This window comes from Mesoplodon mirus (assembly GCF_964341445.2).
Source record: "Mesoplodon mirus genome assembly, chromosome: 8".
NCBI lineage: Eukaryota > Metazoa > Chordata > Mammalia > Artiodactyla > Ziphiidae > Mesoplodon > Mesoplodon mirus.
Genome location: NC_138984.1, coordinates 7,628,770 through 7,647,175, shown reverse-complemented (window position 1 = coordinate 7,647,175; position 18,406 = coordinate 7,628,770). Strand labels below are relative to the sequence as shown.

The 18,406-nt window shown below is 49.2% G+C and overlaps 1 protein-coding gene across 3 annotated transcripts in view; it reads left to right on the top strand.

The window, feature by feature from the left end:
- The window catches only part of DIS3L2 (DIS3 like 3'-5' exoribonuclease 2), a 375,371-nt gene that overhangs the window by 336,187 nt on the left and 20,778 nt on the right, over positions 1-18,406 (top strand). The window lies entirely within an intron of this gene.

The window sequence follows — 18,406 nt, the reverse complement described above, 5'->3', positions numbered from 1 at the left end:
CCTTATTAGAAAGATGGCACCTGGCATAGTTTTATACACCTCTTCTCTTCATCACAGACTGCCTCCTTGACTGTGTATTTTTGTCTGTGGGCCAGTGAAAGTGGTGATGAGTGAGGTAAAGGGAGTGTGCCCTGATGATGACAAAGACAGTGATGAATGGTGAGGGCAGCTACCCTTGGTTTCCTACTGTGTGTTAGGCACAGGCCAGGGACACTATGTTTGTTATCCCACTTAATTCTCATGGTAACCTGAAGAGTTTTCTTTTATTATTGTTGTACTTGCAGAAGCTGAGGTCTAGGGAATGTGTGTAACTTGTTCAAGGTCACTTGCCACAGCTGTGTGAGGCAGCGTTAGCATTATCACATTAATTCGGGGAAGAAAATAGATGAAAGGCAATTGATGTTCCAAGTTGCTACTTTTGGAAACCTCACTGATGACAAGAATAGTCCCAACCTGGACTCAAGGACTAATTGTTTGAATATCCAACTGTTTAATTTTATCCAGTGGAAAGATCAAATAGGCATAGGCCAGTGGAATCATACATCACCTTCCAGAAGAGAAACTCACGTCTTCCTCAAGAGCTCATGCCCTGTTATGGGTGGAAGATGGGTTACTGTGTGCCTTCGTGACCAAACTTCCATTCAGATTACTTTCGGGGCATTATTCCTCTTTGTAATTTATCTTTAGGAGGATGCTATCGTCAGCTATTGTGTACCCTCAATTCCCACCAAATTAATCATTCAGAAAAGGTTGACCAAGCATCCTTTAACACTATCATTCCTCCTCTTGGATGACACTGTTTCTGGAAGACAGTTACAGGATTTCTAGGCCATTGTGTCAGGGGTACAATCTCAGCTTCTGATAATGCTTAGCTCAGCAGAGAAGTAGGGCTAGACTCCTCTGGGGTCAGGACTGACGGGGACAGGTGAGCGAGTCCCTTGGTGGCAGGGGCAAGCATTGTTAGGGAGTGAGAGAACTGTAAGCCATAAGCCCTCCTTGTCGGCGCTGCCCTGAGCTCCCTGATGCTTGCTGGATGGCCGTGGATGGCAGCCCCTCACACGACAGATTGTGGCTGCAGAAACACAGTGGTGTCAGGCTCAGGGGTGTTGACATACTCCAGTTCTGGCCTGACCCTCTGCTCTTTGGAAATAAGGTTGGCAGAGTTTTTGTTCAGTGGGAGAAGGGCACCAGCTTTAAGTTCATGTCTGAGCAGTTCAGAGGTCCGGTGACAACAGCTTGCGTTGTCTTTGAAACTGATCGGAGAAAATAGCCTAGCTCTGTTTCTTGGCCTAATTCCCAACTCCTAGCATATTATCAGAATAAGCAATGTAGGAGAGAATGTAGGAGTTGTAAGTATGGATAAGCTTTGGACCAAAGACCTGTAAGAGAAAGCCTTTGTGTAGGAAACTGGGTAGGAGCCATGATCTCGGGAAGTATGAGTGTCAGATGCCTCAGTGGTCCCTCCCCACCGTTCTCTCTTGCTAGAGGCAGTCTTGGGGTTTATTCTCAACCCGTGGACAAGTTTTCTAACCTCCCCGAGCCTCAGGTTTCTTCATCTGTTAAGAACAATGGGACTAACGATAACTTTTCTGGCATGATTGTCATGGGGATTGAATGGGAAGACATTGTCGCCGGCCTAGCACATAGAATGCCCACAGTAAATGCTGATTGCCTCTCCTGAAAAATCGTCTCAGAAAAATCATCGTGACTTCGCTTCTGTTTTCCCAGTGCCAGCGGGGCTGCATCCCTGCACCGTGGCTGCAGCTAGCAGAGTTTTGAGTAGGGAAGAGGCCGGTGCACGCTCCTCTGACAGCCCTCAGCTGTGAGCGCTCTGTCCAAAGGCAGCCTCCTCTCCCCACTGTGGACTGTGAAGTCAAGCATGGAGAACCCCATGAGCTTTGCCTGTGACTTTCTCCTCTCTCCCAGGCTCTGCCCTGTGTTCCTCTGTTTACTTTTAGGGACAGTTCCCTCACGACCTGAATCTCAACATTGGTGTTTAGGAAATGAAGAGATTCCACCCCAGGCCCTAAGGGGCCCATGTTGTCTCAGCCAAGTAACATGAAGGCAACAGCAGCAGAGAGATGAGGTTCTACGTATAAAAGAAATTAGCTGAATATTAGTTTGGTACATTTAATCATTGAAACTACCGCTTTTATCTGGGTATTCTCTGCAGTATAATTTGTAATCATTTTCGTATTTATCCCTGCCAAATTCAGTCCATCAGCAAAGAAGTTTTTCTGGATAAGTACTGTGGCTCTCGGATAGTTCTCCCCAGTGGCCTTTTCCTATTAAATGGAGTAGTCCTGAAAATAGGCACTCTGCTTTTATACTTCCTGGACTCTCGTGTCAGCTTCCTCTCCTGGAATGTCCTAGTAGCCCCGATCCGTGACTCTATGTCATCCCGTTCTTCTCCATCAAGAAGCTCATTTAGCCTCTGTGCTCCAGAGAGGACAGGCCCTGGGACTTGTCCATCTCTGGTGGGACTTAGACTCTGGAGGGCACAGCTCTCAGGTAAGCATTCTTAAAGCTCTGAGGTCATTAGGGGAAAGAAGCTGAGGCTCCTATTGTGCCTCAAGTTAGATTAGTAAAGCTCTTCTCCTTGAATGATTCTGCCAGCCTCCCAAACACTGTTCAAATCTGCATCTAAGAAGTGAGGCTCCGGCCTCCCCACCGCCCTGACAGGTACTGCCAGTTGCAACCCACAGACCTGGGGACCGCCTTCTTTTTCTCTGTTGCAGAAACTTCACCTGCCTTTAATATGCATGTTAAATCCAGTGAATCCAGAACTGATTGAAAGTCGTGTTTTTCAAATTAGGGCTTGGAGGTCTCTTCAGAGAGCAAAGAACAGGCCTAAAAGTGCCAACAAGTGATTCATGAGAATTCAGTCCAACATTTATTAAGCCCCTACTCCATACAATGTATTGTGCGAGGCACTAGGGAGACAGAGATAAATGGGGCCTGGTCTGTGACCTCAAGGAGTTTGTGTAAATAGAAGAAGGCACTGCAGCACCCTCCAGGGTGCACTTCAGCGGTAAGGGTTGAGAGCCGTGGGAACAGTACTGAGGCCAGTGACTGCTTCTGACTTGGGAGCAACTCCATGGATGGTGGCACCCTGCACAGACAAACAGCTTTGTCCACAGTACTCCCCACCGTCCTCCTCCTCGCCGCCAGGATGGCCGAGCTCCTGTGCAAAATGTCCTCCCTGCCTTTAGCTCTTTCACCTCCAGCCTGTCCACTCTGCAGCCTGAGGGAGCTTTACATGCCTTTTCATTCTGGTTGCTTTTGCGACGTTATTTTTGTCTTCGATGTTCTGCCATTTTACTACATTACGTCTAAGAGTAGATTCATCTGTATAGCTTAGGACTCAGTGTAGTTCTTTCCATTTTGAAATTATCTATTATCTTTTTTATTCTCCCTAATCTGTTCTTTTGGAACTCCTGTTAGAAACCTACCATCTTATTCTTTCACCTCTCTTTTTCCTCCTCCTTTTCTGCCAGTGCTGCATTGTGGGGCACGTCCTCAAAAATGTCTGTCGGTTTAGGGCTTCCCTGGTGGCGCAGTGGTTGAGAGTCCGCCTGCCGATGCAGGGGACACGGGTTCGTGCCCCGGTCCGGGAAGATCTCACGTGCCGCGGAGCAGCTGGGCCCGTGAGCCATGGCCGCTGAGCCTGTGCGTCCGGAGCCTGTGCTCCGCAACGGGAGAGCCCATAACAGCGAGAGGCTCGCGTACTGCAAAAAAAAAAAAAAAAAAATGTCTGTCGGTTTACTAGTCTCCTTATAGCTGTTCATAATCTGCTCTTTGATACCCCTTCCTGATTTGGGTGTTTAGTTTTTATTTTTAATTTTTAGAAGTTCTGTTTGGAGCTTTTTAAAATCAGCCCATTGTTGTTTTTTTACTGTTCTTTTTTCCTGTCCTAGTTTTCACTATGATTTCTATTCCTTTCATCTCTTCCAGTTATTTTGATTACACTTATCTTATAGCCTTTTTCTGATTATTCGCTTATTTCTAGTTCTAAGGGTACCAGTTCTCCCACATGTAGTCTGTATTGACTTACCTTTATGGTGGTTCATTTTTTCACATGGTTTGTTCTATTTTATCAGGAGATTGTCTTAAGCAGGGACTGTGCTCACTGTCAGAGTCCCGTACGCCCCGGGTCGTGGATGCATTCTTTCATCGCTTTTGCCTTTATTCTGCCAGGATCCTGGGAGTTCCTTAGGTCTTGCCAGTTTGGTGTTAACCTCTTGGCTTAGGATTCCCAGAACCCGGGTAGTGTGCATTCAGCCTCGACACACACATGCGGTACAGGCTTGGGATCGCATCCCACAAAGGAGTGCCTCCCCTCCGCGCCATATACAGACATTCCTCTGGGCTGTGAGAAAGGTCTTCCTGGTCCCTGTTCAAAGACCAGCAGCCCTTCCTGGATCCTGGCTTCCTGCAGGGCTCTCAGTTCCAGTTCCCGGCCAGGTCTTATCCCTCCTGTGGGCATGAAAACCTTAACTCCTATTAACTGTATCAAGGTCTCATACCCCCAGCCCTCCTTTGCTATGGTAATGATTATGGCTTTGACTTAGTTTCCTCTTCATTTCAAGTAACTGGGAATTTTCCCTTCATTCTTTAATGCTCAGTCATATATTTAGATTATTCTTTTGGTATATCTTATCCATCTTTTCTATGTGTTTGTGTTGGGAAAGAGGTCCACATCAGTTCAGTTTGCCATCTTGTCAGAACCAGAAGTCTAAATAAACTTTTTAAAATGTGAGTCTGATTACTCATTCATTCAACAAGCATACAAAGAGTTTCTGCTGGGTACCAGTACAGAACCAGTCACTGAGGCTGCTGAGCTGAGTAAACACTCACGTGGCCCTCAGGGGCTCATAGGCTAGAGGAAGGGACTGGGCACCCGTCACCAGAAGACAGCTCTGTGATTACACGCTTACCTGCTCCAGCGTACCCCACATTCCATCCTGCCAGACCATCTTGAGTCTGCTGCATGCAGGGTGTCTCTGTGTGACCATGCCATGCCCCGTTTCTAGAACACCGCTCTTTCCCACCACCCGCTCACACCCATCTGGGTAATCTCTACTTCTCCTTCCACTCTCAGCCAAGTATTACTTCTTCCGGGAAGCCATTCCAGCCCCTGACAACCATCACGAAAGGCTGAGGCATGAGTGCCTTCTCCACGGTCCTCTGCCACACCTGTCCGCTTCTACTTCTGCTTCAGCACTCATCACAGTGCACTTCAGGCACTGGTTTACTTGTCTCCTACTTCCTCTATGCTGAGTCCTTTTAAGGTCAAGGCCTTGTTTTGTTTATTTCAGTACCCCTAGTGCCTAGCCCAGGGGTTGGGGGACCTAATTGAATCCTTTTAGAGAGGGAACCTGGCTACCCAGGCTTTGTCTTTCCAACCTTTGTCTTTTCATTTTTTGTGGGATTATCATGAGGATTAAATTATGCATGACATCAGGGAAAACGGTTTCCTTGGATGGTTTATGCATTCTGAAGAACTAACACATAGAAGAAAGAGACTGCAAACATTTGATTTAATTCTGTAAATGTAGTAGTAATTACAGTTATTTACATCACTACCTACCATTCTTTGCCTGATAGGAGGGCATAGTAATAATTATAAAGAGCATTAAATATGCCAAGCAAACTTGCAGAAGCTGAGTATAATTGCAAGGCTACACTTTGTTCACGACCTGTAGAGGTTCTGATCCATGTAGCACAATAGTGATAGGAGCTACCACCTCCTGAATGCCCACAACTCACCAGCACTGGGCTAGGGGCTTACCCAAGTTATTTCTAGTTTCAAAACCATTCAAGACAGATCTTATTTTTATAGTTTTACAGATTTTAAAAAGTCAAGGAGGTTATATTATTTTCACAGTTTTACAGATTAAATAAAATAAAAACAAAACAAGGCTGAGAGTCAGAGAGCTTAACCTGCCCTAGGTCACACCATGGTCAAGAGCAGAGCCTGAATTTTCCTCTAGTTCTAGCAGATTGCAAAGCCCATTCTGGCCTGCCCCTGTGAAGGAGAGGGACGGGGAAAGGGGGCTGGGCAGGCAGAGTGTCAGCCCACGGTGCTGTTCTCAGGTCCCACAGGGGCGGGCCTGCCTGCCTCAGGACCCCTGCCGTGCCCAGTCACCCCTGGGCACAGGGATCCAGAGGGCCAGGGCCGTTTGCCTGGACGGGGCTTCTTGTGGCAGCCACAGCCCACCCCTTGCCCTGCACAGATCCATTTCTCCGCTCGTGTGGGGAGCAATTTCTCTGTGGCTCCCGTGGCCTCTGTTCCCGAGGAAGGGCTTAGAAAGGACATGTTAGTGGGACGGACTACCACCTCCGATACTCTAGTGGCACTTGGGGCCCCATCTGGTCCTCCTCGTCCTCCGCTGCCCATTCAGAATTCTTCTCACCTTCAGCCAGCACCTCAGCAGGTCTTGGCAGCTTAGCTGGTGGTTTGACTCAAAACTTCATTGGGAGGTTCTGAGCCCTTGGTTGTTGTATTCTTCTCAGGACAGGCTTGACACATGTGTCCGTGTGTCTGTTCACAGTCGGGCAAGGGAGCACCAGGATGATGTGACTCCTCCTCTCATCTGCTGACCCCTGGATACACAGCGCGAAGAATCCTGGCAGTAGCATCCCTTGTAGTTCAGAGGGACCCTTGTTGTGTTGCCCCTGGCCTGAGCTACCTTGGGTTCCATCACCCCCATAGGCGTTAATGAGCCCAGCTCTGTGACTGCCTCTCCTGCTGTCCTTGGTGGCCTGCAAAGAAGAGCCACTACCAATCTCCTTAGCAATGCTGGTGTTCCTCTCACCAGCACACTTCTGATGAGCCTGATGAAGGGGGTGTCCTGTGGGCCCTCCCACAGTCCATAGGCCTCTGCTAGGTCTTCTGGACCCAGCAGGCCCCTTCCCTCAGCCTCTTTCTTCCTTCCCCAGCTGTCTTCCAGGGCAGCTCACGCCCTTCCACTTTGCTTAGCCTTAGCTATCACTGTCTGCAGGCCTCTAAGGACCACTCCAGCAGCGAGTTTGCCCCGTCCCCTAGGGTCTTTGAAAGGGTGCTGAATCCCACATCCCAAGAAAATACACCCAAATCAGTGAATTCTTGCTCATCTCATTTCCTGGCCCCTTTGATGAAGGCCCTCAAATCCTGCGAGCTCATCCTTCCCACTCTTGGTATATAATCTCTTTCTGCCTTATCAGGCCCGGCACATCCCCAGCCCCATTTCCCTGGCATTTAAACCTAGTTACAGGCCTTGAAGCCCCAGAAATGAGGTGGGGGATGCAGGGTGGGCCCCCTGCATGTCTTGCAGCACAGGATGTCACTAGCCTTCCGCAGGGAGTGTGGGCCACCTTTCTGTAAGCTGCCTCTGTAAGAGGCCCTCTGGCTCTCCGGCTTAGCCTGCAGCTGCTGGTTGAGGGCCCTCAGCCTGTCATCGTCCCCCTGCTGGGCACCATGTGCCTCACTTCATGGTCCTGGTAGACGCTGCACCTCCCGGGCTCTCAAATGCTTGAATCAACACGGTTGAGCAAAGGCTTTTTCCCAGGTCACCACTGGTGAGTCTTTGGGCAGCTGGGCCACTACTTTGTGCCAGGGATTCTCCATGCCCCACATTCAACTCAGAAGAGTGTCGTCTCTGCCCACTGGGTAGTAAGCAAGCCAGGCCCCAAACTCCATCTCTTTGCCTCTCTCTCAGACCCACTCCAGTACCACTGTGTTAACACATCAGGTCTGCTGAGAAGCAGATGCCAGGACAGGATTAGAAGAGGAGAGAAGAGGAGAAGGCAGGAAGAGAGTCTTCAGATCTTGACCCAAGCTCAGCCCCTGTGGAGGAGGGCGTAGGAGGAGGACTGGGTAGGAAGAGGCTTGGGCTGCAGCCCAGTTTTAAGAAGGTTCAGCCAGACTGATGGGAAGTCCTGGAACCAAAGTCACCTGCTGGAGGAGCCTCACATCCTGCAGGTCCTTCGAGTGCTTAGTCACCGGCTGGGAGCAGCCCTCGGGAAGTGTGGCCTTGGTGTCAGTGCAGTGGTGGGTCAGGGGCTGCGGCTGGGCCACCAGGCAGTTTATGCTCCTGTGGCAGGAGAGCTGAGAGGCGCCTTTTCATGGCCACCACACTCGGGCAGGAGAAAGAGCAGGGCTCCTGGATAAAGCCCTGCATTTAATTCGTTTCCTCCTCTGCTTGGTTCTTGTCCTCTTCCTTCACCTAAATAAGCAGATGGAATATTTCCCAGCAGCCCTGACAACTTCAAACCAACACTAACACTTCCCAGTGTTCCCAGTACTTTGGAAATGACACTCTGTGCCTGCACCTTGGACCTGATGCCAGTTCCTCAGGCTAAGGAGTGGTGTTACCTGAGAGCCTCCAGACCTCCCGCTGACACTGCCAGGTTAGAATGAAGAATGCCTTCCTTGTTCCTGGTGAAGCCCTGGGTTAGGAGAAAGGAGAGCTGGAAATCAAGGGGGGGGAGGACGGGTTTTGGGGAAATTGGAGGCAACTCAGCCAGAGAAAGTTGCCAGAAGTGACCTCATGGGAGCAGGCCGGCAGCCGCAGTGGGCGTCTTGGAGTCGGCCGCTTGCGGTGCAGGTGGGGGCTCACTGTTTTCCACCGCAGCCTTTAGTGTTGGGCTTTGGTGTGATGCAGGCGTGACTCCTGCTTAAGCTGCTGGAATCAAGATGGTGACCAGTGAGGGATGTGCTTCTCCACTTCCACACCGTGCAGAGAGATGGTGGGGGGCTCCTGTTCCCTCCCACCACCTCACTCCATGCAGCAATAATGATATCCTGGGTGCCAAAATGCAGTGTTTCATTTGACCCGAGTTTTCCCTATAGGAAGGGAAGTGGGGGAGTATGAACACTCCCACTTATAGAAAGGGAGGCCAGTTCCCCTAGTGGTGCCCTGGCCCACCCAGGTCAAGCTGTAAACCAGAGGTGGAGCCAGCAGGCTTCTCCCTGGGATACTGCCCCAGCCATGTGATACATGGCAGGGGTGGGGCCTGGAACAGCTACGCAGAGTGATGCTGAACTTGCCTGTGGGTCCTGGGCAGGGAGGGCAGCAAGACCTGGGTCAGCGAGACTGCCTTCTGTGTAGCTTACATTACCATTGGGTTACAGTCACCCAGTCTCCCACAAATGTAATGCAGCCCACAGGTGGCCAGGGCAGGGAAGCTCTTACTCAGCTGTGTTGAGTCAGCACCCTTCCCTACATCTTGGGAGAATGGTGGGGGGCGGGGGGCGGCAGGGGTGGAGCCTGAAGTCATGCTGTAAAGCACTGAATTGTCTCATCAGAGGTTTCCTATGCTGCTGGGCCAGGGTGCTCAGCCCCTGATAGAAATTGCTAGCCCCTCGGCTCCTGCTAGCATTCTAAGGGCAGAACTGATCACAGTGAGGAAATGTGGAAGCCAGCGGCGATGGGGAGATCATACTGGACAGAGGCCAGATGCAGACACATCATGCACACTGGTCCGTGTCTCAGCACGTAGTGTGACTTAATATCCACTCCACTATGTTCTTCCATAGTCCACACACTGGAAAATAGATTCTTACATAAACTCACTTTGTAAAACTTATTTTTGAACTATGACATGCATAGAGAGAAGTGCACAAGTCATGTGCATCTAGTTCAAAGAGTATTAGCAAACAAACACACCCATGTAACTATCACCCAGATCAAGAAATAGAACATTTCGGCACCCCAGGAGCTTCCAGCATATCCCTCTCTCCTCCAGAAAGGAATCCACCATCATTACTTCTGACACTATAGATTAGTTTTGCCTGGCTTTGAACTTCATCTAAACGGAATCATTCAGTGTCTTCTCTTTTGTGTCTGACTTTCTTCTTTCAGCATTATGTTTGTGAGAATTCATCTTTGTTGCTGCATATAGTTCTAATTCATTCATTTTGATTGCTATAAGTCTTCCTTTGTATGAATACATTGTAATTTATCCAATCTGCATTAATTCAGTCAACATTTGAGTTGTTTCCAATTTGAGGTTGTTATAAATAATTCTGCTTATACATGTCTTTTGGTGCACACATGCACATATCTCTTTTGAGTGTATACCTAGGAGTGAAATTACTAACTCAGAGAAAATACCCACTTTAGTGGATACTGCCAAATGATTTTCCTAAGTGGTTGTACTAGTTTAACACTCCTGCCAGCAACATATGAGATTTCATATATTCATTGGCCATTCAGTAGAATGCCTTTTCAAATTTTGTGCCCATTATTCTTCTAGGTTTTCCATTTTTCTTGTTGACTTATAGTTCTCTCTATTCTGGGTATGATTCCTTTGTTGGTTATACATGTTGCAGATATCTTCTTCTACTCAGTAGCTTGCCTTTTTACTCTCTTTGGTGGTGTTTAAATGAACAGAAATTCTTCATTTCAATGTAGTTCAGTGTATCGGTTTTTTTCTTTATGGTTAATTCTTCTTATATCCCAATTTAAGAAAACTATATAAACATCATGAAAGACATGTTTGGTATTAGAGTTCTCCAAGAAACAGCACCAGTAGGATATATATATATTTATATTTATATTTGTATTTATATTTATATTTGTATATATAAGGAGATTTATTATGAGGGATTGGCTCCTGTGATTATGGAGGCTGAGAAGTCCCATGATCTGCTGTCTGGTAAGCTGGAGAACCAGGAAAGTCAGTGGTAACTCCCAGTCTGCGGGGAGGAGAAGATAAGACGAGAGGGCATGCAGTGAGAGGAAGAACTCCCTCCTCACCCTTTGGTTCTGTTCAGGCCTCCCACGCTGGGGAGGGCAGTCTACTTTATCCAACGCAAGTGCTCACAGACACACTCAGAAATAATGTTTAATCTGGGCACTCTGTGGCCCATCCAGTGGACACAGGCAATTAGCCATCAAAATGTTCTTACATTATCTTCTAGAAGCTCTGTTGTTTTACCTTTTCTATTTTAGACCATAATCTACTCAGAAAAGATTTTTGAATATAGTACAGCAAGTTTCTTTTTTTTTTCCGTATGGACATCTAATCGGCCCAGCATCATTCCTATTGCTCCACAGGGCCACCTTTGTCAAAATGAAGGGTCTATATCTGCGCGGATCTGTATCTGCATACACTCTGTTCTGTTTCACTGATCTGCGTGTCTCTTCCTGTGCCAGTACCACACTGTCTTAATCATTGTACCTTTATTATAAGTCTTGATATTCAGTAGAGTTAGACTTTTCCACCTTGCTCCTCCTCAATAAAGGGCACCTAGCCTATTCTTGGCCCTTTCCATTTCCATGTAAACTTTAGAATCAGATTGTCAGTTGCCACACACATGCACACAAACTTGCTGGGATTTACACTGAGATCAAGTTGGGAAAAAATTAACCCTTTTATGACTGTCTTCTACCCCACAAACATGGTACATCCCACTCTTTATTTAGGTCTTGTTTAATTTTTCTCAGTAACGTTTCATAAATTTTTATGCAGTGGTCTTCTTGATGATCTCTCATTAGATTTACTCCTAGGTATTTAATATTTGTGACACTATTTAAAATGGTATTTATAAATTTCCTTGTCCCTTTGTTGCTGATGTATGGAAAGACAGTTTATTTTTATTGACCCTGTATCCAGTGACCTTGCTAAATTTATTAAATTCCAATAATTCCTCTGTAGATTCTGTCTGATTTTCTCTGTACCCAGTTCTACTTTTTCCACCATTTGTGTCTTTTTCTTGACTCGTGGTGCTGTACAGTATTTAATGGAAGTGATGATAGCAGGCGTCCATGTCTTGTTCTTGATCTCAGAGAAAAGGGTTTTTACCACAGACTCACTTTTAAATTATGAAAACTTACACGAACATTCCCTTTTGTATACATTTGATTTTACTTTTCCCCAAGTTGATCTTTCAATTCGAAGGTACTTTGAAGTTTGAAATGTGGCAGTGGTGGTTTTTGTATGTTAAGAGGTAGGCAAATGGAATATCACAAGACTGTGACTCCTGATTTTAACCTTGTGAGGAAGACTTTGCCTTGTCCGTTTTACAGACGGATCACGTGGCTGATACAGCTGAGCAGGGATTGTAACGGGTGGTGTCGGACCCAAAGCCCAGGCTGTTCTTACTACTCCCCGATTCCCTGGTAGAATATTGAATGTGTAACCCCCAAGGTCACAAAAAAATACCACATTTGTCATAGGTTTCTAAGAGGAGAGCTGTTAAGCTACTCCACAGGTACGTTGAACATCTTTTCCTTTTCCCTCCCCCATACCTCCTTATAGCACTGCCGTCTGCACATCTGCCTTTCTCTGATTTCCATCGTCATGGAAGCAACTGGGGCAGCCAGGTCTCATGCTGAAAGGAGCCCTCCCTGCCTGCCTGTGCAGCTGCGCCTGCAGCTCTCCTCAGCCACCTGGCTGAGCCACCGGGCTGAGCCACCCACCAGGCTAGGTACAGCGCCTTCCCTGGCCTCTGCTGCCATTTGGGCTTTTCCCTGATGCCAAGGAGGTAGGCGGTGAGGATTGAGGGCTTTCCTTCTGGTCAGGCTGCTTGGGTTGATGGGTAGGACTGTGTGTTTTTAAGCCCTCAAGCTGTCCCAATTTGAGGATTATGAACCCTATGCAGATACACAGAATCTTTCTCTGCTGAGGTTTGGAGAGAGGAAGGAAGAGTGCAGGGAGGGTAGAGACCCAAACCCAAACAGGCCCTGGGGCGGGCAGGGGCTTCCTGGGCCCGGGCCATGATGTGAGAGTGTTCCTTCCTGCAGCCCAAATAACTGCCCAAGGATGACCCAAGACAGAGAATTCTAGGCCACCAGGAACTCTCAAAACTAAATACCTTGCAACTCTCAAAAACATTATAAAAGAGAGTTCCCTTGGTTGATTTAACACAGGGCTACATTAAGCAAACAGCGTTTTTTCCTTCTCGTTAAATTTCCTTTGTACAGCTTTGCCGTTCCCTTTCCTCATCTTTTTGCGATGGACTGCAATTCTGTCCATTCTAGGAACCTCCTAGGGCTGCAGCAATCCAGTGTGACTTGGAATCCTTCAGTTGTTTTTTTCCAAATGCTCTTTGAGCATATGGTGACGTGATTTGACCAGTGAGAGAGGATGGGGAAAATTAGCATTTTTGTTTTCTCTGTATCTCTCTCTATCTGCCATATATGTACCTTTTTCGGAATTCCCTGGCACGATCTATGTCTTTTCTGCCACTCTGGGTATTTGTCCATCCACAGATTCCCATCCCAGTGGAAAGACTGCTCTCTGGCCCCTAAGGCTAGCCTTTCTAAGTTGATGGCTCAGCTGTTTAGTTTTTAAACCCAAGGAGGGCTGTCCCTTTCCAAGACCTTGAGGAGTGCTAGAAGCTGGTGGTATTCAGGCCAGTCCCATTTGATGAGCAGGCCCACTCAGTTCCTGGCAGGTGCTGCCTGCCGGTGGGCTGCACCAGCCTCTAGGGCATGTTCAGATACTTAAAGTAGCAAATGCCTTTGCCGTAAGCACCCTCTCTTGGGTAGCTGGAAGTCAGAGCCCAGGCCCAGGCCACAGAGGCCTGAGATACTCTGAGGGAGCTTAGCCCATACAGGAAATGGGCCACAGGATTGCATGTTGGCTCTAAGCCTGAAGAAAGGTGCCCATGGCTGTCACCTCCTGCAGCTGCCTGGCAGGTAACCAGAACGTGCTTGGCTCTCTAGCTTTTGGCTGTGCTCTCTGTGGGGAAGTGTTTCTGATCTGTCTTCACTGCCACTCCCCAACTCTCTGGGGCATTGTGGCTTTTTCTTGGTGGTTGGGCAGGAAGCCTCCAGAGCCTGAGGGGGTTGCTGTGCTTGATGACAAAGGCCATCAGTGGATATAAATCACTTAGATATAAATCACTTTATTTATTGAAGAGGAGTTGAACATGATTACTCTCTCTTCTGAGCACACTTCTCCAAAGGTGGGCACTCAGGTGGGCAGAGACCTCACAGAGTGACCAGAGCAAGTGCCCAGCTCATGCCCGTTGAGTCAGGCAAAAAGCAAGTGGCCAACTTATGCAGCTGCTCTGAAAACCCAACCCAGCAAAGCCTAGCTGAGATGCAGAACACACAGCACGCCGCTGACTGCAAGCTGCCCCTGGCCAGCCCCACATGACCCAAGGACGTGCCAGGGGCTGCTGGGCCAGGCTCCAAGGTTGAGGATGAGTGAGACACGGTGTCTGCCTTCCAAGCCCAGGAGTGGGCCGTTGTGGTAGAGGACGTGGCTCGTTTCCTGGGGTCGATGAGGACGTTGCTCCCATCACCCTGGAACTGAAGGGCTGTGGGGAGCGCTCAGAAGCAGGGCCCACCAAGGCAGCAGCACTGCACTCGCCGGGCAGCCTTCCCCTCTTGGGTGTCCTGTCGATGGTGTCTCCCTCAGTGGTGGGCCAGCTGTGATCTTCTCTAAACACCTTCGTGTGTGAGCTCTCTGGAACTTCACAGAAGGAATTGCTCTTGTTTTAATTTATGGGCCTATTTTTTGCTTTAATGGTGTCCACTGGACATCATGTAGCCCTTTTTAATAATTTAGAATTATTCACAAAGTTTATATGGTGATACAGAAGCATTTTCCTTAGGCTCTACTGCGCTCTGCGGCTTTGCCTCGGCTCTAAATACTCCCACGGTACCATGTGCTTTCACTCGACTTTATTGAGGCCCTGCCCCAACTGTCTTTGTGTCCATATTTACAGTCAGGGCCCGTTGTCACTTCTCTACTGCTGTCCAGGAGACCCCAGTAGCACACTCTTAGCCTGGCTGTGAGCATGAGGCGCCATGGGGGTATGGAATCAGCCAGGAAGCCGAGTCTAGTAGTCAGTCAGAATTGTCGATCAAGCAGAGGAAAGGGTCTGAGTGGGGAGCGAAGGGGGGACTTCCCTGTGAGTCACACTCGACTCCTGGCTCCGGCACCTGTGTTGACCCTCAGGGCTTGGTCTGTTGGTTGTTTCCTGGTTCTGCCCCATGTATCGGATACTCAAGATTGAGTATGTGGTTGAGTTTTAGGTAAGTGAGATGGTGGTGTACTTTTTAAATCAACTTGAACTGAATTGTTTCGTGTATCTGTCATGTTGGGAAATTCTTCCTTAGTTCTAACAGCCCTCTAGTTTCATCTCAGTCTGTTTCCTCTCATTAGTCTTCAGTGCAGATGAAAGGCCAGTTAGCTGATCGCCATCTTTTGTGTCGTAAATATTCTAGGAAACCGTCAGATCTTCAGTGTTCCGCTCTTGAAGCTGAAGGAAGCCTTCATGCCTCTCGGCTTTCTCCTGGTGTGTTTTCCAACTGTTAGGCTCATCAGACCTAACTCTTACGCTCATCAGACCTAACTCTTACGTGGCCTGTGCGACCGTTCACCTCCTCAGAAACGCCAGTACTTTGCTGTGTGTCCTGTGAGGCAGGCTCCACCTTAGGCTTCATGACCCGTGAACTCCTTGCAGTAGAATGGAGGAGGTTTTGTGGGTAGAGTGTGTGAAGGAATGCGTGGAAAACCACTTTCCTCAGATCCTCTGAGGGATCCATCGCCCAAAGTGCTGAGAACATTGCTGTGGGAACTCAGTAAATAAATGCCGAAGCAAAGAGCCAGTTGGTGACTAAGAAAATTCTCATGGGGAGGTAGGGGGGTGAGTATGTGTTTATCTGCTGACTCCCTGGGCCCAAGGGCTGGGATAGTATCTCTGTCCCAGCCCCTAGAACAGTGCCTGGAATGCTGCAGATGCCCAGCAGGTGCTGAGTGAACAGCTCCAGGGCGTCGGCTGTATTTGCTCTTTTCCCCCTTCATGTTCTGTGTTCTAGCACTCTTCAATACTCTAATGACACCAGACTCTTGTCACCTTAAGGTTTTTATAATAATAATTACTAATACTGATGGAATGCTTAACAACATGCTGGGCCCTGAGATGAGAGCTTTACGTAATGTGTCTCATTTAATCCTCCCCCTGAGGGGTGGGAAGTGGGGGTTAGGGAGGTTAGCCGTCCAGGTTACACAGGCCGTGTATGGTGGACCCCCCCACCTTCCCTCTTGACTTCAACAAGCAAGAGCACAAGAGATTGCTGCTGCCCACTGTGCTTTGTTACAAAGCGAAGCCGCCCATCCACAGGGAGAAGCCTGCCGTCCTGCGCGCCCTTCCCGCCCAGGCCAGACCAGGTCTCCACAGAGGCCTGAGGCCAGCGCTGGTCTAAGCCCTGATAAAGCTGAGCTCATGCCGGGGAACCACAGGAATCTTCAGGAAGCCCTTATATATTCAGAGTTGCGTTACTTGCCAGACGGATCGTTTCCCACTGCCAAACTTAGAAAATGACCCCTCGGAAATTCCTCAGCGTGGACGGAAGGGCCCTGAGGACGTCTGCCCACGTGCCTTGTGGGCAGGGGATGCATTTGCCAGTTGTTTCCTAGCCCAGATCTAGACACCTTTCCTTTGCTTGTCTAGCAAACTGTTGGACACCTGCTAGTGCCAGCTACTGGGCAATGAGAAAGATCCTCCCCCCCGAAGCGCACAGCCCACAGAGGAAGACAGGTGTGTAAGGTAACATTCACAGGTGGTGACGAAGGCCATGGTGGAGGTGTGCTCCCAGTCTCTGCATGCAGTTGGCAGCGGACACCGCCCTGAGCTGTGCTCTGCCTGTAAGGTGAAACCAGCAGCCAAGTCTTTGTGTTGTTGCAGAATGACCAGATGGCAGTAATTCTGCAACACCCAAACGTGACCTGTGAGGAACTGGGCTTGAACTTCACAAAGATTTGCTGGGAAATGGACTGGCATAGACACGTCTAGCCAGGGAGCACGGTCTCTCTCTCCACAGTGGCTATGGGAGGACGGCCACAGCCAGGTGACCGCACAGGGCCCTGCAGGGCACTGGGCAGGGCCTCCTCCCAGGTAGGGACAGCTGGGCTGAGGCCTCTGCCAGGAAGAGCAGTTCTCACCCTGAGGGAAGCCTGGGCGGAACGGGCCGGTCCTCCCAGTCATGATGGCTGCCCAGGCCTGGCCTGAGCCACCTATGACGAAGCTTCCAGAGGCCATTGCTGACGCAGAAATCTGGTCAGCTTCCCAGCTGCCTAGAGAACTGTTTTAGAGCATCTCTAGGTCCTGGAAAAGCAGGGCTCCCTCTGCATCCCAGGCTGCCCTAAAAGATGGACTTGGCCTGCAGAGTGGCAGCTCAGGAAAGTAGAACCATGGGCTCCAGTCAGGCTTTGACATCCACTGGCCTTGCCGTCTGACTTACCATCAACCCAGCCTAATCCAGGTTGTTCTGGCCTTGGATCTAAGGTGGAGTTGAGGATGGCACCTGGAAAGGGCTGAAGTCTTCACACAGCCTGTATCTGAGAGCTTCCATCAGTCCAGAGATGCAGGGGTAGAGGTGGGGATGAAAACCAGCAGTCTCCTTGCTCGCCCCTGCCACCCCTCCCAGTGTGCGGAGGGAGAGCCGGTGCGCCCTGGAGGTTGGCTGTGTGTGTTTCTAGGCAGGAACATGACGATGCTGGGGAAGCCCAGAGGCTCTGGATGGGAACAAATCCATTTAAACCACTCTGAACCTGGTTCATAAAACTGTGGGTCAATATTTTAAGAGTCACATAACTAACGAAGAGCTCTGCCAGACTCAACATACCGCCTCCCAGTGGGTGATAAGACAAGCGTTAGTTCAATGGAAACAGCCCAGGAGAAGAAAGATTTTTTTTTTTTTTAATCTGCTACTTTTCATATTTAGAGTGAGGTGGGCTGCTCTGGACAAGAGTATTGATTTATCAGGTGACCAACACATGAGCCCCAGCCATACTGTCACCCTGTGTTGGATCTAAGTGATGACTATCTACGGGAAAGGAAGAATTTCGTTAGAGCAAATCAGCAGGTCTCATCAGGCTGGCAGAAGCTGACTTAGGTTCTGTCTCTTGAGTTCACGTGCCTGCCTTCCAGCAGGGAACAGCTGAAGGGAAGCTGCAGGAGCCCCACTCCTAGGCCCTTCTCCTGGGGGTCTCTGCTTCCACCCCCCAGAACAGCCCTCCTTCCTTCTTTTCTGTGGAGCACCAAGCAAATCATGTCTCTGAAGTGCCTCGTTCATTCCCCAAACAGGCATTTGACATTGCATCTCTTGGCCTAAGGCAGGTTGAACAGCACCTACACGTGCCCCTGGCCCTGGGACACAGAGGTGGACAAGGCCCGGTCCCCAGACAGGAAAATTGGCCTCAAAAGAGACGGTCGCAATCCAACAAAGAGTTCTGGGGCTAGAATCGGCCCAGAGGACCATGGGCCAAGAAGGGTGATGCTTGAACTGAGCCTTGAAAACTCAGCTGTGACTGAGTGGAGGCAGGCTAGGGGTGGCAGGTGGAGGGAGCAGCCTGGAAGCCCCAGGGGGGTCCTAGGAAGTGTGGGTGCATGTCACCCAAGAGGAGGCCCAAAGAGAGATGCCAGTTTCCTCATGGCTGCCGGGGGAGCTGGGCTGAGGCC